General features: G+C 41.4%; 1 long non-coding RNA gene across 2 annotated transcripts; it reads right to left on the bottom strand.

Moving 5' to 3' along the window:
- Window positions 1-291: 291 nt before the first annotated feature.
- Window positions 292-26943, bottom strand: LOC110361037 (uncharacterized). Of its 2 annotated transcripts, none has more exons than XR_010473374.1 (6): window positions 26772-26943; window positions 20296-20425; window positions 18170-18317; window positions 11612-17775; window positions 8851-10346; window positions 292-5084 (listed from the first exon to the last, which is right to left on the bottom strand). It is a non-coding gene; the product is annotated as an uncharacterized LOC110361037 (long non-coding RNA). The 2 variants fall into 2 exon arrangements; XR_010473375.1 differs by having other exon boundaries at window positions 11612-11685.
- Window positions 26944-27788: the final 845 nt, after the last annotated feature.

The raw sequence follows: 27788 nt of genomic DNA, 5'->3' as shown, positions 1-27788 counted from the left end.
GACATCTGTTTCTCACCTAATCCTTTGTTTAAGAAAAACTCACAGAATAAAACACCTGACTAGCTGAATCCTGTGATTTATAAAATATCCACGCACATTCAGTGTTCCTGGTCTGGGTTAAACATGCTGCACTACAAGGCCTTTTTAGGCCTCCTGGGATGCTCTGAATAGCAATTATGTTCAGCCAGATTTCTTCATAATTATACTCCCTTCCTTTTTATGTATTTTTGAAAAAAAAAAAAGAAAATGGATGAAGCTCTCATGAAAACAAGATCTTCATTCCCTGGGGAAGTCTCTGTTCTTGCTATTCCTCACCAACCATCATCTGGAGTATCTTGGTGGTATCTACACACAGTAGACCAAATTCCAGGCACTCCATAAACGTTGTGTCTACCCATCTCACGGACACTTAGGAGCTATCTTCAACATAAACCGGTAAGATGGGGAGAGAAATACAATATTTTATGGCACAAGAACTGATTGTGTTACCGTGAACAAGGATAGTCAGAAAAAGAACAGTCAGAGTAAATAATCTAAAAAATCTAAAAATTAAGACCGGACTTTAATTCTCATGACTCAGGATGTTCAGAGAGGGAAAAAATGAAGGATTTCATTATAGGAATTATAGTAGAACTGTCTCAAACTAGATTTGTTTTCATAAAATGAAAGCTCCTGACCTTCACCTCTGTAAACAATTTCTGCTGATTGCCGTACTTACTCTGCAATATGTAGGGGATCATCTTCCTTTTAAAACAAGTTTGTGCACGTTTCTTAGCTCTGCTTATCTGGTAAAAAAGATGGGAGAGCCCTTTAGTAGTGTTGGAAAGCAGGCACATAACTCATAGTGCAAGCATGTGAATTTTAAAGGTGATTTATTTCACGCAGGGGAATTGCTACCGACGGTGGTTTGGGGCAGAATCCCGACAAAGAGGTTCAGTGGCTGGGTTTGACAGCAGCAGAACTGTGCATTTATAGCCAGATTTAAGTCTGGGATAAACAAGTCAGATTGTGTCCTCAGAGCACCACTGTAATGGGATGCTAATCCGGGGTCACAGCCTGCTCTTCCTCTGTGTGCCTGCTACAGCTTCAGCATCTTTTGGTTATTCTCATGAAGAGGGGTCAGAAAGGCAGATGTTTCTGCTTTTTTGCTGCTTCTCTCCCAAATCAAAAAACCAGGGGAAGTTCATTGCCCGCAAGCACTCGGGAAACTTTTGCTTCCCGCTCCTGCTGGTTTTGGGGAGCCCTTTTCCCATGACCTCCCATCACCAGGCGCCGCTTCCCAAAGCTCTGCTCAAGGGATGTTGCTACAGGGCACCAGCAGAAAACGATACCCTTACGTCAAATTGTAATCTCCCCAGAAACGGATGTGGGTTGTGACAGGAAAAGACAAAAAACTTCCCCAAAATGTCTCTGTCACCCTTCTGCCACAAGCTGCGAGGAGCAAACGGACGTGCTGAGTTCTCCAAGAGAGCTGCTTGAGCAAGAAGCTTCAGGATTCCCCCTTTGGTCAGAAAAGCAAAGGGGTAACTGGAACAGGAAGCAAATAATTTACTGGGTGGGGACCTCTAAATTCAGCCATGGAGTTTCCATGCAGTAAGTCTGAAAAACCACAAGGTGATATATATGCTGTACTTCACAGTTTTAGGACTTACACGGCTCTGCCGCTGAGCCGCTCTGCTGAGCAGAGGTGTAGCAAAGCCCAGTTTCACGCAGACGTTCCAACCTGTTGCACACTCAGTTACTTCCTAACACAAACTGGGGTTGGGACATGCAGCCACAGCTCCCCAGCTCCCATGGAGAAGAGTATTTTGTCTCTTCTTCCAACTGGGTTCTGAGCTGTAAGTTGGTTCTATGAGGAAACAGCAGAAAGATTTATTCTTCATAGTGGTCTGTCCTCTCATTTAAATATTGGTACAATTCTCACTGAAATTAATGGAATGTTATGTTTTAAAGACATGCATTGTTACTTTTATTTTCCCCATGGTATCCTGGCAACAAGGCACAGTCCTAAAATACAGATCGCTAATTTCATATCTTATACATCCTTTGGCTCTCGGTAAAGGGTATATCAACCTTCAAATACTCAGAATTCTTTTTTGCTGTTTTCCCAACTTGGATTGGGAATTATTCTTCTTGGTGTACACATCCCTGGACTGCATCTAGGAGTTCTTGCTCAGTCTTTAGTTGAAGACAATGCCTTTTTTCCTAGAATGGGCAAAAATTATTACTGAGAAAAGATTAGATAAATGTATCACAATTTGGTTTCCCAGAAATGGCCTGTTAGATTTTAACGACATATGTCCGGAGACAGGTTCCTTTTGCCTAATGCCATCCTTTTATCCCAAGCTGTATGTCCTTCAGCACCCTAAAGAATTCCTTTTTATATGTAATATTTATGCCCTCCAAGTACTTGTTGAAGGGTATAATTTCCCTCTTAGTCATCATTTAGCCGAGCGATACATATTAAGTTCCTTTAATCTTCACTCATAACTCAGTCTCTTCAGACCCTTAATCATTTTTATTGCTCTTCTACGAATTTCCTCCAATTTGTCTGCATCTCTCTGGCAATGAGGTACCCAGAATTTAACGCCTTATTTTAGGTGTGCTCTCCCTGCAGCAATACAAAAGAAGTTACCTCCTGCTACTTTTATCTGCCACTGATTTAACAATATGCTGGAATCACGAAGTAGCTGCGAATCAATTAAAATAGGTTTTAAATGGTTCAGCGCTCAGAATTACCATAATGCTTTTGCGGCACCACATGCAACAAGAAGGCTTGAAGCTGGGTGAATCCTGCTGCTTTTGGAAATACGTGTGAGTGACTTCAAGGGCAAGGAAAGCTTTTGAACCTGCTGCCTGCACAGCGCTGGGATTCTCTATAATATGCATAAGGAGTTATGATAGAGAAGGTAAATGGAGATGGGTTCAAATTGGTACCAGAAATAGCTCAGATGTGCCGATGGCTGGAGGGTTTCACGCTGCTCCTCCTGTAACTCTTAGATATGTGTCCTTTCCGTACTTAAAAGGAGCCTATAAGAAGGATGGTGATGGACAGAAGGGCATGTTATGACAGGACAAGGGGTGCTGGTATTAAACCAAAAGAGGGGAGATTCAGGTTAGACATGAGGAAGAAATTGCTGCCCCTGAGGGTGGTGAGAGCCTGGCCCAGGTTGCCCAGAAAGGTGGTGGATGAACCATCCCTGGAGACATCCCAGGCCAGGCTGGACGGGGCTCTGAGCAACCTGAGCTGGTGAAGATGTCCCTGCTCATGGCAAGGGTTGGAATGGATGAGCTTGGTAGGTCCTTTCCAACCAAAACTGTTCCATGGTTCTATGACACCAACCAAGGGCTCATCACAGCAACAGTAAAACTAGGCAAGCCAGCAGCCAAGGAGCTTGACATTAGGTTGGTTCAGGCTCTTATATAAATTATTTGCTTTAATTATTTATTTTTTTTTTTAAAGTATTTAGAAATCTGTAACACGTCATGAGCTTTGATTAAAGGGTTTGTGATAGCTAAAAAGCAGAGTAAATGGGCAAAGATGCTTTAAGATTTCTCAGGTCTCTGCTAAAATGATCAGGTGGCTTCTCTGTCACCATTGCATGTGGCTCCTGATTAAAAATATGGGTCGTTGCGTCTGAAGCCAATGGGAACTTTGCTTCCGGCTTCTCCTCTCCCAAATGAACAATTCCGTTGTTTCCTATTGCTGTCGTGAATTAAGAGGGAAGAGCGTTAGCCTTGGAGCCATTGCATTTCTGCTGTAGAATAATCTTTTCCTTTTCCCCTCTGTGCCACATATTTAAACTGTCACTCTTCAGATCTATTATGCATGTTAATATATATCGTCACTGAGCCACTGGTAGGGAATTGTAGGTCAGTGGGCCATATTGTGTGCACTCCACTGCCCGGAGTTTTAACTTTCATGTCATATATTGCCTTTCCTCCAGCTCCTGAATTCAAAACGAAACATTTAAAATTTGATCAGGGATGTGTTTTAATGAGAACTTGGATTACGTGTGTGCCTTATTTCCTTAACTAATTTTGAACTCAAGAAAAAACAGATTAACTGTATTTTATAACCTCTTTCCCCTGCATACTCTAATCTTTCCTCTTTCCCATCTGTTGCTACTCATTCGTGCCTAACCTTGAAGTTCCTTGCAAACCCCAGACTTCAGCAGAGGCTTCAGAGTTGAAACAAACCACAGATTGTGGCATGAAGCAAATATATATATAATATATGTGCATGGATGTGCCTTCACATATGAATCTTTCCTTGTGAATTATTTACATTCTGGTTAAACACCTCATATTGCTGAACAAAAAAAATAACTGTCTTTTTTAGCTATAATGTATAAATATTTCAAGTATCAAGGCTGATTTGTTAATGTTGAGCTCATGGGATAAGTGCTTACCATATGGACTTGTCATTTGTTGCAATAGAAATCCATGTATAAAGAGCAAACCCTATATGATAGGGCACCCAAGGGGGACACGAGTGTCCCTCAAACCTGATGAGAAGTTGCTACCTGGCCACTGTTGGGGTAGGAGGGACAAAATCTGGAGTGCAGCTATGGGGTCTCACTCTGCCACGCTTTTGCACGCTCAGTTTTGGCTCAGATGATACTTGGCTCAGTCCGTGACTGTTCCCATAGGTAGGATGTCACTGATGAGGTCAACGCATGAGGTCAGCCTGCTTTTAAAATAAGAGATGGCCATGACATGCTCCTTTCCCTCTGGACCAGAGGATGGGTCCTGACCCTGTACAGCTGCAAAGAGATGAATTCCCAAGCACACTTATGCTAGATTAGCCTTTGGTTTAGATATGCAAATAAAGTCATTTAACTTGTTGGATGTTGTATGAAAAATATCAAGATAGATCAACTGTCTTTACCTTCAAAGTTACGAAAAACATTATTACAAAGATAAATCACATACCTCTTTGCTGACGTAAAGTGTTTTCTCCAAGAGTTATTCTTTCTGCTAATTTCAGAAAAAATGAAAATTCCTTTTTTTCTGCCTTTTTTTTTGCTCACTCAGGCTTCGTTACAAAATCATTTGAATTTGCAATGATTCTTCCAGTCCACCTGCAATGATAAACACTGATAAATGCTTCTTTATATTATAATTTGTAATGACTATTGTAGTTACTACAGAATTTTTGGCTTTGGGAAGAATACCAGTCTCCATCATACACGCTGAAGAAATAGTTAAGGGAGGGATGAATTTCATACATATATTATCTATTCTTAATGTGTATCTTTTTTCTATTCCCATAGTTAGAACACCACCATACTTGAACCTCTAAGGAATCCCTTAGTTTCTCATCGTGCTGGTTACATCCTCTCTCCCAGTACCTAAAAGCTGAAACATAACAGCAAAGCTTCTGCACATTGAGAATATCTTGCTGAATCAGGCAGTTTGGTGCAAAGCCAATTCCTGTGACTCCTGTGGTCTCGCATGAAAAATTGCTTTTGTTGAATAAGCGTTGACCATTTAATATACGGCGCTCATGACTCACCATATATTCCAAGAGCACTTTGAGATATTACGATACTATCTCTGTATTTTTACAACCTAAACGTATTCCCTTGAGATTTATTCAGCTTTGCATTCTTTTTCTCATACACATTTCCAGGAGTTTTATGGGGGGAGCAGAGCCTAACCATTGCAGGCAGCTCACTTAATTTAGCATAGTCCTGTCCTTTCCAGTTCACCCACCTGCAAAATGGGAATAATAATAAGCACTTAAGGGAAAATATTCGCATGTCTAGCTTGAGACCTCTGATGTTTGGCTCTCCAGAGGCTCAGCAGAGAGAAATAGCTTCTAATTCAGATGATTTGAATGGGTTTCTAATGGAGCCTGATTCTGCTGCTGGGAGACCAAGTTCTCAGCTCAAGCACCCCTACATCAAAGCCAGACACTGAGCATCCTCTTTCCTACCTCATCCTGAAACCATTTCCAAGCTCAGCGTTCCACCGTGGAGCAATATCTGATTAACTCAGTGGTTTTCCAGTATGCAAAGAGGAGCGGGTTGCAGAATGAAGATCACGCATACCCGCGGTGATCAGTGAGGGAGAATGAATTAGTATTTCAGCAGCACTTTACATGTATTAAGCTTGGTGAAAGTGCTATTAATTATCAATATGGTTGGTCATTATTATTCATTAGTGGTTAGAGCAAGCTACCGAGACTCAAGATCTCTGCATTTCAGTCTCGGGGCTGCAACTATGTGATATCGAGCAAGTCACATCCCTTCTCTCATCCTCATTTTTCCTGCCATTAGGATATCTGCCTCATTCTTAAGTGTGCTATGAACCTTAATTAGGCTTGAAAAGAGCATTGAGAACTCCTGGTGAAAACTGAAATATTAACATCGGGCATTACTATAGAGCAGGCAAGACAAAAATCTCATCCCTATTCAAAGAACTCATGCTGGTGCCATGGAGCACATCAATGGCTTGTGAATTCTACCCAGAACTACTGAGGACATAGAAGCACATCGAGCCAGCTCTCCTCAAAGTGAGAGCCAAGAAGCACCACCAGGGAGTTTGGATTTGGAAAACCCATCTCTCTGCTGCTTTTCTTCTAGTTTTACAGGCAAACTGCCCATTGGTATGCATAAATGGATATTTAGGCATCTAAATATCTGCTCCTGGATGCAAAAATACAATTGTGAGTGTGTTTCACATCGAAGGACTGGCACAGAAATCAATCTTTATTTCAGAAAAATCTTCTCCTCAGTGTTTAGTCTTTGTGTTGATTATATTAATTAGATCCCGATTACAAATGAGCCTCATGTCCCAGAAACTAATACGCTTTGCTCAAGAACAAAGACTTTCTGCATTTTATCATCATTTTGTTCATTAATTATTCGGCTTTCCTGGCAATGATGAGAAATGTTTATTTCCCTGGAGTATTTCTGGGTGGTAAAAATACCATGTTAGTCGTGGGCAATTGGTGCTGTATTAACTCGCCAAGGTGATATTGCCATATTTAATGATGCCGTTTGGAAACCTGGCCACCTTCCTTCGCACCTCTGGTTGCCACAATATCCTTTGGCTATTATTGATGTATTCAATTCCCTTTATGCTTAAGACAGCGGCTGCCAGCTCCTGACTGCTTGAAAGCATAACAGCCAGACAAAAATGGAAACATGACAGTGACACAAACACTACCGAGAGGTCTTAGTCTGCATTTTAAGGACTGTTGTAAATCAGAGAGGTGGAGAAAGACAGATTAGCAATGCCAGTGCAGAGAGGTGAATGTATTCCATCCAATTGTAAAACCCAGCTACCTTCCCCAAACTGGAAAGCCAAGCCCAAATATCTGAGATGAGATGAGATAGATGAGATGAGATGAGATGAGATGAGATGAGATGAGATGAGATGAGATGAGATGAGTAAAATATCCACACATACATCCTTTTTGTCAAGACATTATTATGCCTGAATGTTATGGATAATGTAACAGCATCAGCTAATGCAGATTTTTCTGTGAATTTGACCACATGCTTTGCTCTACCAAAAAACTGCACTCAAGAAAGTTACTTTAATGCAATGTCAGGCTTGAGATCTGCCATCTGCTAAACCAGGAAACCTTAAAGTTAAATTCACTATCAGAACCAATGCTTGGCTGCTCTGCAGTTGCCATCTCTAGTTTTTTAAATCACTGTTTATTCTGTTAAATTTATGCCTTAGTGTGTAAAAATGTCCACAAACTATAAAAGCAAATGAACAACGTGACACGGGTCAGTGTAGTAAAGACAATAACTTTAAAATTATCAGACTCTGAAGACTTAAAAAATTCAAGGCTTAACCTTATGTAAACCCTTGGTTTTTAAATTTTAAATCTCTATGCCTCATATTTCAAGTCTTGCAATATCCTTATTCCCTCTGATGGCACTTTCAGCAAGCTGGCTTACCTCTCATGTTGGACTAGCAAAGGACCGTATGTTTGAGAGCTGTTTATTCAGAATAGATTGTTCTTTCTGTTGCAGAACAACAGTCTCAATTGCTCCTGTAGGAGTTTTTAGGCCAGCAAAACACATGCTGTAGTAAAATCATGCAAAAAGCTTTGGTGCTCAGTTTCACGTGCTCCCATTTTCAAATTCAGCCTACAATGAAAAATGCTTGGGAAATATACGGGGATGCAAGAATACCTGTATTTGATTATTTACTTGGAGATGACGCTTCTTTTTAAGAGGGAGCAAACTTCTGTGTGGTTGAACCGTTTATTAAATGAGTTCTATAATGTATTAACTTCAACAAAATGTTCTTCTCTGATAGGCTGCAATTTCAGGATTTTGTCCACTCACCCAGGATTTCCAGTGGTTCATAGCAAGCAAGAGTCTGAGGACAGAGTTTCTGCCCATATTCTTTTATGTAATTAAAATACATTGGAATGTCTTTGAAGTTTTCTGGAGTTAATCTCTGTAAACTTGAGCCTTTCTTGATAGTCTGAGATTTAGGGCAAAACGTGTGTGATGATTTGCTTGAACATATTTTGGAATGGATCTTTTGTTTGGGGACCAAGTTATTTATTATTTCGCTTGGATTTTGTTTGCAAGACTTGTAGTGTCAAAAAATGTATTAATCTCTTCTGATTCATCTGATGGGTTGAGAGCTACATCTAAAAATGATGGGGCACAACTTTCAGGCAGGTTAGTGATGGGTGTCAATGCATGTTTATATATGAGTATGCAACCCAGATGGGATAGCTCTGCTCAGAAAAGAAGGGTGTCTTTTCCAACAATATTTTTGGTATTGTAGTAGTTGGCATCCTGCTTTATCCATCAGAGAAGGACATCCCATGTAATTATGGGCTGGAAAACAGGCTGTGCGGCTACATACGTGTATGATGGAGTTATATAAGGAGTTGGATCCCTGTGGGTCCCTTCCAGCTCAGGACATTCTATGATTCCATGAAGCAGCCAGACTTCTGGAAAAGCTGGATGTGTCTCCCACAGCAATGGACATCGAACATATGGATCATTCACAGCTAGTCCAGCGTTCTGGGCTATGCCAGGACAACTGCTCTTGCCTTGCACCGATGGGCTCAGCTGGTGTACAAACCGCAGAGAAAAACTATGGAAAAGGAAAATGTTCTGATGAGAAAATGCAGAACTGCCTAGAAAAACTGCTGTAGCGCCATTGCTTCTTTTTTTTTGATTCTGGATCCAAAAGAAATGTCTGTCTGACCCATATGCTGGGATCCACGCAGAACCCCAGAAGACCTATATACACACTGGAAGACAAGTGCCCAGATGGTGCCTTCCTTCATTCATTGCAGCGCTGGTAGGCAGCAGAAATACCTCAGGGCAGAACTGGGGCTGAGAGAATAATCTTAATAAAACAGACAGCAGTGATCTATAATAGGAAATAATCATTGAGCTTTTTTTCAAAAATATCTACATTTCTATCTCATATACTTTTCTTTCCAATGCTGGCAGAGCTTTCTTGTACTATAAAACACTGAGAAAATTTCTCACTTACCGGTGTTCTACTGTACCAAGGTTACTGTTAACTTTATTAATATTTATTTTCCTTTACACTACCGCAAAGTCATTAATGTGATAAGACTGCTATTATCTTTATAACAATAAGTATTTATTAAAAGCATGTACAGTGAAAATTTGTAATATGATGAAGCATTGCAAAGTAGAACGCAATGAATCCCTTAGGAAGAATAATAAAGATTTCTGCCTCTTTTTATTCCTTCCAACAAGTTCACAGTATAAAAAAAGCAAGATAACAATGCAGGTTTGAAGCTGCTTATCAGAATTTGCAAGTGCTCTGAGTGTTTATCCTCAAAGAGAGCTGGAGGGATCCATTTCTAGAAAATTACTATTGCCTGCCCTTTTAGCAAGAAACTGTCTTGCTGTTTCTGTTTAATTAAACTGCCGCTGTCAATTACTACCTGCAAATAACATGAAAGTATTGAATGGTGAACTTGGGAAGGCATTCGACAGTCACCAGGGCGTTCTGAACTCCCTTTGCACTCCCTGCACATTTATTGAAGGTGGGAGGTCTGTTGCGAGATAAAATTCCCCATTTCCATCCATTCCCCGCTTCCTTCAAGAAAATAAAAATAATCTCCCGTTGATGCGGCAACACTGATTAAAACATCAGCATTTCCATCCCAGATTGCAATATTGATTTAGTCCCAAATGCTTTGTATTTGTTGAGCCTTTCCTGTTGTCCTGGTGGGGTTTTCCTCCCGGGGGTGCAGAGAAGAGCCTGCTCTGCTCGGCTCTTCTGCATCCCTGGCATTTATATAGAATGCCCTGAGTTGGAAGGGATCCACAAGGATCATCAAGTCCAGCTCCTGTCCCTGCATAGGACAAGCCCTAAAAAATCAAAATAAATAAATAATTAAAATAGAGAATTAAATCAATAATAAAAATTGTTAGCTTTAAGCTCAGCTATTTAACCAGGCTCCTCTTCCTCTCTTTACTGATGCGTCCTTCTATTTCCAATTCTGTAATCAAGGTTTTCTTCCTGGGTTTTTTTTTTTGTTTGTTGTTTTTTTTTTTTTATTTTTTTTTTTATTTTCCCCAGGAGGAAAAGCAGTTGAATTTTTAATTTAGAACTTTTCATTTCTATAGAATTTTTAATTGATATAGAACACCCTGAGTTGAAAAGGACCCGCAAGGATCATCAAGTCCAACTCCTGTCCCTGAACAGGACAACCCCCAAATAATAAAAATAAATAAATAAATAAACTACATAATTAAATAAATAATGAAAATTGTTAGCTTTATGCTCAGCGATTTACCCAGTTTCCTCTTCCTCTCTTTCCTGGCATGCCCTTCTCTTTCCAGTTCTGTGATCAAGGTTTCATTCCTGATTTCTTTCTTGTTTTCCAGGAGAAGAAGCAGATGCATTTTTAATTATAGAATTTTTAATTCACATAGAATTTTTTATTTATATATAATGTCCTGAGCACTGGAACAAGCACTGGAGCACTGGAACAGGCTCCCCAGGGAGGTGTCACAGCCCCAACCTAACAGTGTTCAAGAAGAGACTGGACAACGTCCTCAGACACACGGTGTGACCTGTGGGGTGTCCTGTGCAGGGACAGGAGCTGGACTCCATGAGCCTTGTGTGTCCCTTCTAACTCACAGAATCATAGAATAGAATCATAGAATGTCCTGAGTTGGAAGGGACCCACAAGGATCCTCGAGTCAAACTCCCCTCCCTGTGCAGGACACCCCCCAAATAATAAATATAAATAAACAATTAAATGAAAATAATAAACAATAGAAATAAATAACACAAATAAATAACAGAAATAGTTAGCTTTATGCTCAGCTATTCACGCAGGCTCCAGGGCCAGCGTAGAGCGGTCCCAAATTACAGGAAAACAAAGACCCATCCTTTCTTTCCGCCCGTACGCCGTGTTCCCTGCAGCTCGGCTGGAGACTTCCTCAGGCAACGAGGAGTCCCACAGCTGAGTCTGGCAAGTGTTGCTGCAGGAAAAATTACAATCTATGTTGTTTTGTTTTGTTTTTTTAAACTGGTCACCAGCTGAGCGATGGCTCCTGGTGCTTTCTGCTATTGGAGAGATGAAAAGGTGACCTCTGATAAACTTTCTGGGCCAGCACCCTCTTACCCACACTGCACAGGTTATTAGCTGCTCCAGAAGTCCTCTCCCTTATTCATAGTCTTCCCTTTTTCAGCCCAATTCTAGTGAAAAAGAAAATAAAAAACAGACTGTGAGGCCAAGTGTTAGTGACACATACAGTATTAAATGAATTGGATGCAATTTCTGACCAAAGTAGCTGAATTCTTGGGACGATATAACCGGAGAAGCTCCACAGTCAAGTCTTTTTCTCTTTTAGAGTGTAATTTTTCTGTAGGGAGTTCTTTTCAGTGGGATTGAAGGCATTGTGCTCTTTCCAATGGCTATCAGTAAAACCATTTTTCCCCATCAGCCTCGGATGTTCAGGATAATCGACGGTGGGGTAAGATTTTCCATTATGTATGTGAGCTGTACAGTGTGTACATGGACACCAAGCTGTATTTTCAAGGTGTACAGAAACATGAAATACCACTGCAGTAGAGTGTAATGTGAATTACGTTCAGTTTTCCTCCTGTCTGGTTGGCCCAGCACAGTTCAGATTTTATTTATGGATAGACTGGGCCCATGTTCAAGTATTTGCTTTAGTACCTGCTGATCCCACACACCTGTAAATCTTTCTTTTCAGTCACTTTTATAATGCTCTTATCGCAGAAGGGCATCTAATGTCCCAAACCTCTGGAGATGGGACAAGATCCTGGCCCAGTCAGATACAGAGACAGGATCAGCCCAAGGGGAGATACTCTGCCCTTTAAATAATAGTTTCCATCAGTTCCAGCACCTCCATCAAAACCATTTTCATATGTACCTTGAAAAAAACCGCTCCACTAAACATTTTCTAAAAAAAAAAAATCTTGACTTTACTCTTAAGGTTCTGAGCAGCTTTTTCCTACTGCAGGTAAAATGCTTAATTTACGTCAGAGACGTTACTTCAAATAATAAGAATATGAACCTGATAAAACATAGAGGTGGAAGAACCACAGCTAAAGTGACCCATTTATTTTGTGCCTCAAATGGCTTCACTTTTCCCTCACTCTTTGAATTCTCTCTTCTCACCGTATTACAGATTTAGCTTTGATCCGTCCTGGCAGAGTCAACAATGTTTTGTAAAAGTTCTTTTCAGTCTGAGGCCTTTTTTGTGATAGCAACTAAAACAGTAAAGAAAGAAGATTTGGATTATATTTGTGTGTGACTGGACTATTGATCTCTCAGCCCAGGAAAAATAAGATTAAATGAGTGTGATTTTTTAAATCTGACCAGGAGGAGGGCGTCAGGATGAAGCCAAGCACAAGTCAATGAGGTGTGTGATTCTGCAGGGACTCCAGCTCCCTCAGAAAATCAAGTTGTACTGTTTATATGATGTAAATTCAACTTCTTGAACTCACTGGGGACCTGGTTTTCCCCAGGGAATATTTTCTAACTTTTAAAATTTACTTTAGTCTGGTTACCTACATGCTGTGTGGAGACTGCAGCACATCCTGGTTTGCAAAGGATGATCCCTTGTCTGGAACACCTCTGTTCCCACCCCTCATTCACCAAAATCCAGCTTCAATCCCACTTATTTGACCAAGGGCTTTCCCTTGGGGATGGTGGAGAAGCACTCACAGCAGGTTATTCTCTGAAGTTCAAGTCTTCTGCGGTGAAGAAAATGTGCATTGCCAGCTGCTCTGACCTCTTCTCATCTCAACCAGGACTTGGCTCGTCTCAGCAATCATGAGGCAGACGGGTCTGAAGGGAACCGGTGATGCCCGTCTGACACTGTGCTGGGAATTTTTTCTTCCTTTTTTCTCTACTGCAAAGCATTCTTCCTTCCCCAGCTTGCCCTTAAGTATTTAATTAGTAGCCTAATTACCACCCCCATGCTCTGCCCCAGCTGACCTTTGCTGGCTGGTGTTCTCAGTCTGCCTTCCCTTGTCAATATGATTTTGTGCTGGAGGTCTGAAAGGTCTGAGCTGCTTCCTCTGTGAGCTGCAACACCGCTACACCCCTCTCAATGGTTATTTTTATTCCGTGCCCCGACAAAATTGAACTGTGAAAGGACTGTAAATTTTCAACCTGGAGAGGCTCTTCATTAAGCAACGAATAACCCTCTGCGCCTCCTTGATGCCGTCCTCCCGTTAGCTGTTTGTCACGTAACGTGCCTTGCTCCCCACTCAGCCCGCTCTGTCCGTTCCACTCAGCTGGCAGAGCTGCCACTTGCCAAATATCTGCGCGTTTGTATTGTCTTTTCTGCCTTTAATATAAAAGCAACAGCACCATTTTGATCCTGGTTGAATTTAGTTCAAAGACTACGCGTTATCTCACTGTTGCTATCAGATGTCAGCAAGCAGCATTTCACAGGACCGGATCCTGATATTAATATTATCCTACAGCAAGAGCTTTTTATGGTTTCAACGCCACTATTGGTGCTAATGGCATTTCCACACAAAGAGGTGCTGTCCAAAATAATGGGGCACGTTTAATACATGGGTGTTCCTGATGATGTCCCACCAGGATGCCTGGCAGCCGGGGTGCCTCTACAGTCCAGATGCTCCATGTCTTGGGAACAGTTTGAGCTCCAACCCTTTTGCAAATCCAACCTGCCCTTGGGGCAAGTGATATCACAGCTCTCTGAGATGTGCATTATTATTTCTCAAGGCACGGTGCATTTAAAAGCCAACCACCACTCTGGGAAGTATGTCATAAAACAAATATTCCTTTCCTGCTGAAATGCATTATTAAAGCCTCTACCCTATAAATCCCACGTAGATAACACTCTCCATGGCACCTTGTAAAATAAGCAATTTTCTGCTACCAAGGAAACAAATTCTTTTTCTCAATCGTATCTAAACTCCACCAACATGGTGACAGACACAGCATTGCATCTGAGTTTGTTTTTGACAGCTTCATACATTTCTAACCCTGTCATCAAGAATAAATGTATGAAGCTTTTTGCTTTAAAGAGCTCTGGAGCAAAATGGACTTTCTCGGACCTGTTTCACTCTTGTCTATACCAGACTTCATGCCCTAACATTTCCCACCATTTCCACCACTGCTTTATTGTAAGGGTGAGGTAGAATTTAAGAGCCAGGATCAAATCCAGACCAAGATGCCTTTTGAACAGAGGAAATGAGGCTGGGATGAGAAAGACAGACATCAAAGATCCCAAAAAAAATATGTTTTTTCACCCCCAGAACCTGTCAGGACAAATCTCCCTGTGTATCATCCCCCCAAGGCGCTGCTGGGACAGAAACAAGGACCATCTGCTGCATCAAACAGCCTGATCTTGCACCGGGTGTCACGGCACGAGGGATTCAGGCACCAGCACGTTCAACAGCATCCTTGGGAAATTCTCTGATATCTCAGTGCAAGAGAAAAGCAATCTGGAGGATGCAGCCACGACCATGCTCACTGTCCCAGCCCTTGCTAGGACAGACATGGAGCAGGAACTGGAGAAGTGCAGATTTGTAGCAGTGTTTGACATGACATATCAATTTTTTACTACATTTTCTGGTTTCCTAATGAAACTGTCAAGATTTTGTTTCTCTAAGATATTAGCGCTTTTTTTTTTACTATAATACTAGAGTATTGTTTCTTGATTATTCTATCAGCAACTGTCTGCATGTTATTCCAGTGCAAAATGAGAAGAAAAGAAGGAATTCCAGCATTTGCCTACAAAATGAAACTGCCACTTTCTAAATAGCTCTAATCAGCTACCAAGACATCTGAAAATAATGTCCTGTGTTCAGCCATTATGAGCCTATGCAGGTATACAAATCTATTTCTCAGAGCGAGAGGTTTATGGGATCATTTGTTTCAGAAAGCTATGTAATGTCTTTCTCTTGTGTTCATTTCTGGAGCAATCAGGAGAGTTGACTTGTTATTTTTCTGCTCTTTGCTGCATAGAGTGTACCTCCCATGTATTGAGCCGCTGCCAGCAAAGTGTTCAACATCAGCAGACCTTTCCAGGGTCCCGATGTGACCACAGGTTTTAAATACAGCCATTTCCTTTTTCTTTTAAAGCTGAAGTTAAATTCAAGAAATCTTTACCTACATTATCAGAAATTTGCTTCATATTATGGGTGCAAAAATGACTTGTTCTCCAGCTCAGCAAAGACAGATCACTCAGCGTAAATCTGTTGTATTAAAGCCCATTTCTCGCTACAAATAAAGAATTCCCAATAAGAAGAAAACACTTTACTTTTCCTCCTCGTTCTCACAGTTCACACGAGCTGTAGCCTATGCATTTAAAAGCATTTGTGTTTCAATATTCGAAAAGTAAAGCTTAAGTGGATAGATACAGCAGCAGGCTCCTATAGTAGTGAAAAGGGCTGGACTGAAACCACTCTACGTAATTATACTGGGATACTGGGGCAAATTCTCTGTATGAGATCTTCAGGATGTTGATGCACCTACTTGGAAGGGTGATGCCAAGCAGGTTATTGTGTATCCAAGGAATATCTTCAGTCCTGGGTCTGAATAAATGTGTGAGAGACTGCACTAACCTGGAGATGACAAGGATATTGTTTAACTAGTTAGAGAATGAGAGTAAAATATGCCAGGTCTCAGAAGTGACCACTCTTCAGTGATGCTTTTCCTCTGGTAAGACATATAACAAGCCACTTTCCTTGTGCCTGAGGAGGAAACCCAGGGCCCATGTCCATGAGAAATGACCCACAGTGCCACTCGGTCCTGCCATGAGCACCAATTAAAATTCTTTCATAGGCAAACCAACTTTGGGTTGGTTTTGTTTCATTTTATTTCATTTTCAGACTGCTATTATAAATAATAGCAAAGGAAAACAAAGTTTTTAATTTGTGCAAATGCTTTGACAAAGTTGTGCTTTATCCTTGTACAAATATTACTCCTGTAACACTGCCAAGGAATGGGCTTGAGCGTCTGCAGCCAAAACCCCCAGACCTGCTCCCACCTGATTCCATGAGACCGACGTGTAATTCATGTTTGTGGCTGGCATTCCAGCTCTTCAAAAATTGTCTATGAGCACCTTCCTACTTGGAATCCAGCCTGCTGTTCCCTGACAGAATTCTGTGTAGCATCTCGGGGCTGGCCATGGCAAGTTTTGCAAGGAAAAATTACTTTTATTAGGCAAGATGAAAAAATGGAGACAAAGGGCAAGCTTTAAAATAAGCAATTCCCTTCTGAACATTTGGACTTGCATGCTTGAGTGCTTATCTGTTCTCTTACAGGAATCCAATAAAAGATAAACTCTCTCCCCCAAAAAGCCATCGCCTCACTTAAACCCTAGACCATCATGGCTAAAATACAAAGATGATGACGGAGACAAGAAGGGAATCTGTTTAACTAAAGAAGGATAACTTTATACAAAAATGTAATATTGCATAATTCCCCATTTCAGCTTCTCAAGTTGTTTGCAGCCTGCGGTCAAGTGGGGAATGGAGAGAAACTCCAGGCAAATCCAGTCGCAGATGTCACCTGTAGCATGAGCCTCAGCTCTAAAGTTTCTGTTGAATCTCTGACTCCTGTATCTCATTTGATAGCAAACCCTCCTAGGTATGAGGCTTTTCCCAGCACCTTTGGAAACTTTTCAAGTGAGGGTTCAATTAATCTGCACAAAAAGTGATGTGAGAATAAACAGAAATTGGATGTTTTTAGAGAGACACAGGCTGAAGCTTGAAAAGCCGCGGGCGTTTAATGATTCTGCCATTGCGTAACCTGTGAGCTTGCAGATTTGGAGATAAAATTACAGACAGAACTGAATTTAAAAACTCCAAAGGACATGATCCTTGATTTTTCATGAAGTGTCTAGACTAGACTTTTTATTCCAAGATAGTGCTTACATTCCAACCTAAGATTCAGAAAGCCACACGTAGGGTTAACTACTGAACAACTACTGAGTATTTCCTGAATGGAAGAATCACCTCTTATGCATAAGCAGGCTAAAGAGAAACCTCCAATAAAGCATAAAAATCTTCTAAATTCTGCCCCTGAGTCCACGACTTGGACCATTCTCCAGCTCACCACTGCTTTAAAGAAGATATTTTTGCATAGCAGATGCATGCCAGTGGTTCATTACTCTTACAAATATCTGCAGATGATTTTGTGGCCATAAAACTTTGAACACAGAACAGAGAAAGTTTCTGAACATGCCTTCTGGTGCCAGGGAAGGTAAATTCTGGGGAGCACTGTCTGCCAGAGAATTTTGAGTTGCTCTGCCATAGCCAGTGCTTTTAGTATATCTGTAAAATAAGTCAATACACATTTTAATGAGCAGAGATGGCATTACAGCATCTTCATACATAGAAAAAACTGTGGGCATATCATGACGTAGGGGTATTTTCCAAATCTCTATTATTGTCCAGGTACAGGAAAAAATCTAGTTATGGCTCATTGTAACGTTGCATGTAAAATGTAGTTATTTACAAATTCTGGTAGTCAGAACTAAAACAGGCAGAGAAAGAGAGAGGGAGATCTATTTATGATGGAAATTCATGTGAAATCTGAACTTAAAAGAGAAAATCTTATTTTAAAAGACAAGGTACAGTAGTTAAAATGCCCAATTACTTCTTTGTTTCTGTATGTAACCTGATGTCACTTGTGAGTGCTGTGACACTCCAAAGAATAACTTCCCACCTGCCAAGAAGACAGAAGATTTCATCGCTGTTGTCCTTTGGCTGGTTTTCCATAGTAGCTGTCATTTTCTGCAGAAGCAGGAGAGCAAATGCAGGTCTCCATCTCTCAATCACTTCCATGGTTCACTTGTATAACTTTTTCACATCAGCTGTAGTTCAGGGAAATGAAAGAACTAAAATTGTCAATTTAAATAAGTTAACTTTTCTCAGGTTAAAGCAAAGTGTAGAGAATGTCTTCCTACTAATTAAAAAGTTCATCTCCATGTACAATAGACTAGGACAAATGCAGCATATATATTAATACAAATATAAAAACACCATTGTGAGATCCAATTTTTCTGTCTATCTAAACATTTCTGTGTCCCATCAGTGGCTTCATTATTTAGATTTGCCCCTCACTGTCTGCTGTGGACATCTCCTCCATCACTGACCAGTTAAGACGAACACTCGCTATGGATAGAAGTGACACAAAATGCAGAAGTTTCATTGAGAAGTGGATTCTGGCACCGGAGACAACTCGATCTAATGAAAGACATGGCTTCTCTGATTATGTATTATTTTTAGGGTCCTTTTCAAAACTCCATTTGGGTTGCAAATGATTTGTAATTTGTAATCCCAAGATTTAGCCACCCTAGCAGTAGTGACTTCTTTCTCTCGAGTCATTGCTACTGGCTGGATAATCCAAGACAGCAAAGTATTTAAAAATAAAAAAATGATTGAAATTATTGGCAACATGAACACAAAAAAAAAAAAAAAAAGAAGAAATATGGCCTGAACCACAGATACTTAGACAGATGTTTGTTTGTTTGTTTGTTTTTCTGAGTGTATGAGGAACAGAGACATGGACAGTTTGCCAGTAGAGAGGAATGTCCTTTATGAGTCTACCTTCTGCTGCAAAACCCCAAACCCTGAGATAATACTTCACCCAAATGTTTCACTGTACTGCTATATGTTCTACATATCTCTTTGCCATTGAAAGCCTTTGCTAGGAAAATCTAGTATAATTTCAGGGGCAAAGCTAGGCTGACAAACTTTAAGCATGGACAAGGCCATCGCTTCAAGTTATCAGTAGACATCACCATGGCCAATCCATTGAAATAGTTCCATTATTCTGATTTTTAAGGCCAGGAAATGGTGAAACTGTTGCAGGAAAGCATATTTTAAATAATGCTGAACCAAAAACACTGAGAATAGCCTGGAGGAGATCAGCGCCTTTCATCCAGTTCCAAGAGAGTCTGGAAACACTCACATTTAAGTTTGTTAACCATCCTCTAACCTTTTCTCCCTTCTCCTTCCATCTACTGTGGTCTCTCCACAGGCGCCTCCTTCCTGTTTATTAGTTTACTTTCTTTTAATAAAAATAAAAATGAAAAAAAACTCAAATCCATGGCTGCCATGCTGTTACTTCAGCTGCGCATCTCTGTGCATCCAGCCAACACCTTCTTGAACCTGTTCAGATATCATTGCAGAGTGCTTTCCAAGTGAAAAAAAGAGAAATATTTATATGAACAATATCTTCTTGACACTTGTATGGTATGTGCTGTCTCCAAATAATTAATTTTTAATTTTTAAAAAGTGCTTAATCCCCTTAATGAACTCATTACATGCTGAGTCCTTTGGTTTACAATTTGAAAACTGGAAGAAAATGGGGAGTCAAATTGGTCTTGTCCTTTCTTGCACTCCTGGTGACTGGGTACCACAGCTCTCTCCCATCTCCATCCCCATCTGAGTTGGTAACTGGTCTGAGCACAGGAAACAAGGCAGAAAATGGAATAAATCTTGATTTTCTTTATAGGGTAAGTGTGCTTTGGAAGGCTAACAGAAACAAAAGCACCATATTTGAGTGCTGAGCCATAACTGGATGCACAAGAGGCAGATCACTTTTAAGAAAGATGCCATCGCTTTTACCCCTGCTCTTACTTAACCAACTTTTTAAGCATGCGGATGTTGTTGGTCCTGTTAATGCATTTTAATTCCACTCTTGAAGTTTTTGCATGCTTATGCATAGTCAGGGACATTGCCCTGATGAACTGTTCACTGGGAAAGGGCGCAAGAAGCCAAGCTGAGCATGGGAGCGGGCGCATGGTTTCCTTTTAGAATCAAGTAAACAATAATAATGCCACATACCACTGTTCCTGCTTTGTGACTGTTGTCTCTGCGGGCTGGATTTGTTCAGCAGGTAGAAAAGAGAAGTGGGGAAGGAAAGAGCCATAGATGGTCTGCCAACTGCACATCTTCTCAGCCAGCCGCTCATCACCTAGAATCATAGAATGGTTTGGGTTGCAAGGGACCTTCAAAGCTCATCTAGTGCCACCCCTGCCATGAGCAGGGACATCTTCACCAGCTCAGGTTGCTCAGAGCCCCGTCCAGCCTGGCCAGGGATGTCTCCAGAGATGGTTCATCCACCACCTCTCTGGCCAACCTGGGCCAGGGTCTCGCTGCCCTCAGTGTAAAAACCTTCTACCTAACCTATGTCCAACAAGATGGCAAAAATATGGGGCAGCATCTTCAGAGAGCTGTGGGGCTAAACTGGGATGGGAAAATTCAGCCTTATTTTTTTACTTCTCCCTGGGGATCAGTCTGGAGTGAGGGGTTGTCAGGCCCATTGAGTGAGTGCTTGGCTGTGCCGTGAGAAGCACCAAGAGCCAAATGTGCCACCATCCCACCAGAGCGACATTCCCAGGAGGAGATCAGTTCTTGTGCGGAAAGCCAGCAGTTTCTTATTGCACTGGACTGAAGAAGTGCTTTTAAAGAGGGTCATTGCCACTGCAACTGCTTTCAGATGGTAGAAAGAAAGCAGCTTGTGCCTTCCCCAAACAGACCTTGGAAAGTCGCTCCTGGGTCAGCACAGGCTCATTTGCAATGGAGCAAAGTGCACTGAATGCAGCCCTACCTATAATTAAAGACCTGTGCTTTCCTACATATGTATTCTTAAAACATCTGTACGCATAATTACAGTACACCGTTTAAACAGCTTAGCATGAGGCAGACATTCTTTTTCACCAGGAGATTGCTTTTAACAACACGGTGTACAGCAGAGTTCACAGATAAGGCCAGAAGTTCACCTAATTATCTCTCTCTTGGCAGTCACTGTCCTTAAATGTACGTTTTCATAGCGGTACACCAGGCTTTCTGTTTTGTTTCATCATGACTCCCATTCCTCTTAATGCTTAATTCTCCATGCAACACTTTAAAAGTTAAAGATACAGCCCCAAGCCTGGGCTCTGTCTATCCAATTAACCATGAAGAATGCCATGGAGCTCAGTGCCATTTCCTTATGTCTTCCCTCCTCATTGCTTTGACACGTGCTGTTAGCACTCTTTTGTTAGCTGAGAAGAATATCTAGTATCTGTTTTGGAGGATTTATACTGTTTTTGCCAAAATACATAATGTCTGCATGGGCTGTGGTGTCTGTAGTGTGGCAAAGGGTATTCAGAAGGAGACCAAATGTAATTTCTGGCCCACTAAGCTCCAGTTTCTGCAGAGTTTGGCTTTCTCCAAGTTGTGGGGAAGTATTTAATGTCTGAGATACATTTGTTCTCACTTGGGGGATTTTTCAGGCTGGAAAAAGAGATTAAGGAATCAAATTCAGGATGTTTAAAAATCTCAGCTGTTTTCCACTGACTTTTTATTTTTAACTGTTTGGGTTTTTTTCTCTTTCCTGCTTGTCTGAAGTGTCACCCCATCTCAGTTGTGTTGCTTGCAAACTCCTGATGATGAAATCATAGCTCCATAGCACTGATCTGAGGTGCCTTTTACAATGTAGGATCCAAAGCTGAGGACCCACTTGGGTACAATTTTTGAGGCAGAGGAACCAATGTTTCTCTGGACAGGAGTCCAATTTTTACCCCAAATAAAAAGACTGAAAAGATTGGTTGGATAAACTGGGTGATCCCACAGGGATGGGAGGCTCTGGAGTTTCTCTTTCTGCTGGAGAAGGCACTGCTAGACTGGAAAGTACAAAGCAGAACTGTGAAGGTTTCTGCCATCACGCAAAGTCTATGACATTATTTTTAGCATGGGAAACAGACAAAAAAAGAGAAAGGCAGCTGCCCAAATAAGGAGCTGGCTTAGGAAGAACATGTTCTATGAACAAACTGTTGTCTTGTCAAACCTAGGTTGGGGAATAAGATACAGAGAGAAAAATCAGAGATACTGAATGTTGATATGATTGAGAATGGAGACATGGAAATCAAGACATCAGTGCTTGCAAACAGCAAAATGGAAACACCCTGCGAGGTTAGAAGAAGAGGACACAGATGGACAAGGCTGCTGACATTTTGCGAGGCTCCTTATCTCCTGTTTGCCTGCCGGGTGGCGAGTGCCAGAGGAACAAAGTGTTGGTCCTGCTGCTTTCCAACCAGATGAGCCCATCGCAGTCCCCAGCAGCTCCCTCTGCTCAGGCAGCACAGCAGCTTTGGTTTGGATTTGTGGATTTTTTTTGTCTCTCCTGATAACAACATTCAGTGACAGATGATCCCACATGTGACCGCAACAGCTTCCTGGGGTGAGTCCTCTCTTGCGTGTGCCTTCCTGTGTCACAGCCCAATTCTCATCATCACCGACCCCAGTTGCACAATCCAGCCCCTATCTTCCAGCCAACGGAAAAGCAGTTCATGTCCAGCTGGTTTATTCCTGTCACAGATGTGAAATGTGACAACCCACAGATCACACAACTTCCACTGCCCCAGACTCATGGACCTCCTCCCCTGTCTCTGATCAGTGGTCCAAGCCACCAGGATCTTCTCCATCAAGTGAAGACATGCTCAAGGTGGGATGTGGGAAACCTCCCAAAGACACAGAATCATAGATTCACAGAATAGTTTGGGTTGGAAGAGACCTTCAAAGGTCACCTAGTCCAACCCCCCTGCATCCCTACAACCTCTGCGTCTGCACAGACCCCACAGAGGAAGGCACAAGGGACCACAAGGCTGTCAGCACTGATGCTCTTCTGGTTTGCAATATACATCATGCCCCAATGGGCCAGATTTTATCCTTAGTGAATCCTTATGATCACAGCCAGGCCACTTGCTACAGCACAGTCACTATCCCATGACATCAAAGGTTGGGAGAGTGAAAAATAGGACAGATGGTCCTGGTGCCAGCTGTCCAATCTCTCTGGATGCTCAGGAGAAAGGAGCTGCCACAGCACTTTCATCTCTTGCCCCGGCAAGGGGGATGATCTATCCAATGTCAGGTGACGAGCATCCACCCAAGATTTTAGGTTTAGGCTTTTTTTGAGAGTCAATGGGGAAAAAAAGGATGTCAAAAATGGCTGCAGGGACGTTTCTTTCTTTGGACTCTATAGAGAGCTTAGAGAGTGAGCTTAAATACAGATAAATACATAAATGCCTGAAGTTAACTAAGATATGTGTTGCTCTCACAGGATGTGCTCTGACTGTGACCCATTGTGTTTGCTTTGTCCCCATGCACCAAAGCCTCAGAATATCTATATTAGAGATTAATTTCTTCCCTGGAGTTTTGAATATCAGAATTGCATCCTAGTAGTCATACTGACAAGATTTCTACACATCCTTACAAAAAACAAATGTAAAAATTTCTATTTCACCAAAAGACTTGGACTAGCAGAAATGACACTCGTCTGTGTCTGACAGTGAGACATATTTCAGTGTGTTCTTCTGAATAACAGAATATAAATAGATTATATTTTCATACTAATCAAATTGGGAGGCATTCCATTATTTTCTTGTCTGTAAGACCAGTGAAAGCTAGAAAGCACATACATTTGTCCAAATAACTGTAGATGCATTCTATGTGAATTCTGTTTGGAAGCAGATGGTTATGAAGACAAGTCTTATCAAGTATCTTTAAAGAATATAACATATATAACACATGCCTAATATCTTGCTGTATTCCTGAAGGATCTGAATCCTGTTGTGGTTCAAACTACAAGAAAACAGAGCTTCTCCTTCTATAATTGGAGGCAGAAGCTATATTAAAAACAGTTTTTCTTTTTGCTATTTCATTAAACATCAATTTTCCCTGAAAAGATTTTTCTGTGCTGATTGGTCCATAATAAAATAGGATATTCTTCAGCTATGAGTCCAACTCCTGCTCCCAGAAAACACGTTTAATAGTTTCAGCACAGGTCTGCACTTCAGGTGGTCTGTATCTGCTTCTGTACCTTCTTCTGTTGCACCGTGTGACCTTAGAAAAGTCAGTTCCTGAAATTCAGGTGTCCTCCTTGAAAAATGAAAATAATTCTCCCCCAGCTCATAGGGAGGTTATGAGCCTTAACAAAGCAGGGTGAGTAGATATCAGTATGAAGAACAACAGAGAAATACCAATAAAAGAACAAGTTCCCTTCTTCAGACTCTGGAAAAATTCAGTATTGATCTCAGTCTCCAAGAAATGCAGAAGGGAAACTTCTATTTGCAAAAGCAGAGAAATGCATCCACATCAGTACACAATGTAGTTTCACTATTGACTTTTTTCCAGGGATCTAAAGAGAACATCCTTTGCAGATGTTTTTTTGTTCCATTAGTCACATTTTTAAAGGCTTATTCCCTAGCATTGAAAAGCAACTTGGTTTTACTTGCGTGGTTGCATTCAGCTATACATGAAGAGAAAATGAGCATCCATCAGTCTTTCTTGGCCATCTTTGATCTGGGAGCCATGGCGATCAAGGGGATGTGCTGCTTATATTCTGCTGTAGTAGGAGTGATGCTCAGTTTTTCTAGGGATCTGGGGTTTTTATCATTAGACAACATAATATTAGCAAATTACTTTAAATGTATTTAAGGCTAAGGCTATTGCCCCCTCACCCATCCTCATTGGTGTCACCTAATGAAACACTGACCCTTTGGGCTGAGTGACATGATGGTTGCACAGTGACCAGCCGAACTGCAGCAGCACCAGCACACTGGAAAGAAACTTGAAAGAAGAAATGTTTCTCACTTGTTAAGGGGAAGAAACTGGTGGACGTTAGAGCAAAGGTGTCTGATGGACTGCTATGGAGAAGAGGCATCAACTATGACAAGATTGAGCAACGCACTGAAAAGAAGACCCTGGGTGCAGTGAAGAGTCATGAGAGAGGGTGGCAGGAAGCCATGGGCAAAGGTGAAGAGAAGAAAAGGATGAGAGGAAGAGGGACTAGATGGCTTGATGCTGCAAACATATGTAGAATGTCAAATAACACTATTGCATATGCAGGAGCAGCTAAATTTAGATTTGGGTCAGTTTTGCTCAGAGAACAACTTGAACTTCAGTTGGACTTTGTTGGTGTGTTTGTAAAATCTAGTCAGTCATGCATGTCTTATGAAAGGGAAGCTGGAGAACAAGAACAATGTGGGAAAAATTACTTGAGGACTCGGATCCGTCCAGGCTAATTGTAGCTGCAAGAGGTTTTTATGTTATTGTGCAGCAGTTGATTACACAGGTAGGGATTACAAAAATCTTTCTAGGTAACTTTGACCATATATGGAAACTGCTCAGGAGGATATTTTATCAGAAAAAAACAAAACTGTATGAATTGTGTCTGAATTACAAATGTTATTAGAAAGGAAAACATATCACAATATGATATGATTATCCTTAAGAAGGATAAGGAAGTCCAGCAGCAGGCTACGAAGATGATGAGGGGTCTGGAGCATCTTTCTTATGAGGAAAGGCTGAGAGAGCTGGGGCTGTTCAACCTGGAGAAGAAAAGCTGAGAGGGATCTGATCAAAGCTGATTGATATCTCCAGGGTGGGTGACAAGAAGATGGAGCAGACTCTGTTCAGTGGTGCCCAGCAATAGGATGAGGGGCAACGGGCACAGACTGAAACACAGGAGGTTCCAGCTGAATATGAGAAGAAGGTTCCTTCTGTGAGGTGCCAGAGCCTGGCCCAGGCTGCCCAGAGAGGCTGTGGAGTCTCCTTCTCTGAGACATTCAAACCCACCTGGACCAACCTGTGTGATCTGCTCTGGTGACCCTGCGTGAGCAGGTGGGTTGGTCTGGATGATCTCCAGAGGTCCCTTCAACACCAACCAGTCTGTGATTCTGTGATGTGATATTGCAGTGAACCATTGGACTATGTTACCCCAGTCAATGATTCCTGCTGGGAAGTGATAAATGCAGCTCCCAGACCTAGAGATGAGCTCTGATACCAGCTGCCACTGGGCAGAATGTGACCAGCTCTCCCAGCAACCATTCAGATAACATAATAAAGATTTCTGAACATGCTCAACTCTTTCCTTTTGGCAGAGTCACAGTGGTATCTTTTCCTCACCAGTCCGGAGAGATTTTATTCGTGACCACGCGTTTCACAGCGACTATTGGAATTTATTGGATTCCAGCCCTGCAGCACGAAAACTCAGCCAGAGTGGACTCTGGTTTTGTGTGTCCACATAAGGATGGATAACCAGGATAATTGCTGGTTTTCTCCTGATTTATATTCTGGCAGTTCAAAGATAACTGCGTAGTTTAGAATGATATTCTAGTGCTGTTGAGAAAGCGTTTAAATAAGCCCTTTCTCTAAAGTGCACCTAATATTTCCATGCAATTTTCCTTTGGGTCTGAAATATTCTCTGGCTGCAGAGGTTTTCTTGGAAAGCTAAAGGGGAAAGTAAATTAAATTTGACTGTTTCTTAGTTACCTGACCTTTCATATTCTGTGGCACTGGGATTTTCCAATAGTCTAGAAACTTAATTAGCTTCTTCTCTCATAATTGCTTTTTTTTTCCTTCCTCAGTCATCCTACAGCCTCTTCAGCTGGTTCCTGAGAACTGGAGATGAGGCATAATTCATGGTGTCATTGCTGACTTCATTCTGGTCCAGTGCTGAAATAAATAGAAAAATTCTGAAAATCCAGCTGAAAACCTGCAAGTACCATGATTTATCTATATGTCTTTCTTTCAAATTCTTTGGTGGGCAAGGATGATCCGTACGCCTCTTTTGTTTCTCAGAATTATTGCTATTACTGTAACAGACAAAAAAGGAGAGGGGTTTTTTATTTTTATCTTTGTGTGCAGTAATAGTTTCTCATATACCCCAATGGCCTTTCAGTTGTAGCCAGGACTTTAACCCTACAGAAGGCAAAACTCATTAATTTTTACTTAACTGTGCCTTTTATCTTGCTAGTTTTCACAAGCTATTTGTTCCTTTCTGAGACAGCTTCCTCTTATGAGGCAGATGTTTTTTTCACCTCAGAAATTAAACTCCGGTTCCAACTATAGACAGTTTTATTTCATATGCTAAACTGTCACAATCAAAGGCAGAATCTCTGCTGAACAGGTCTGGAAACATCTGGCGCTTTTCTTGTGACTTTTGAGTCTAATTATCTCAGTGCAGATTGTGATTGCTAAGTATGAAATTAAACTGCCCAACCTCAGCAGTCTTGGAGAGTTTGGGGTTTGGGATATTTTTTTCTCCCCCTTTGTAACTATTTTCCCCACAGCCTTAAATCATGCTGAAATGGAAACAGTAAAAATATGTACCCAGAGAGCAGGCCACATGTGCTGGCACTTTGAAACATCACCACAGGAATTTCTTGCTGTGTTTTACAAGAACCGGCCGCTTTGTGCAGAAACCAGGGACCACGGAGCAGTCGGGTATTGCAAACAGCGACGGAAAAGCTGCGTTTGTGAGGAGACTCTGCCATCGAGCCCATTCACACAGA

This window comes from Columba livia, chromosome 6, assembly GCF_036013475.1.
Source record: "Columba livia isolate bColLiv1 breed racing homer chromosome 6, bColLiv1.pat.W.v2, whole genome shotgun sequence".
NCBI classification, from domain to species: Eukaryota; Metazoa; Chordata; class Aves; order Columbiformes; family Columbidae; genus Columba; species Columba livia.
Note: the sequence above shows the minus strand (reverse complement) of the source record. Positions and strands in the feature narration are given on the sequence as shown.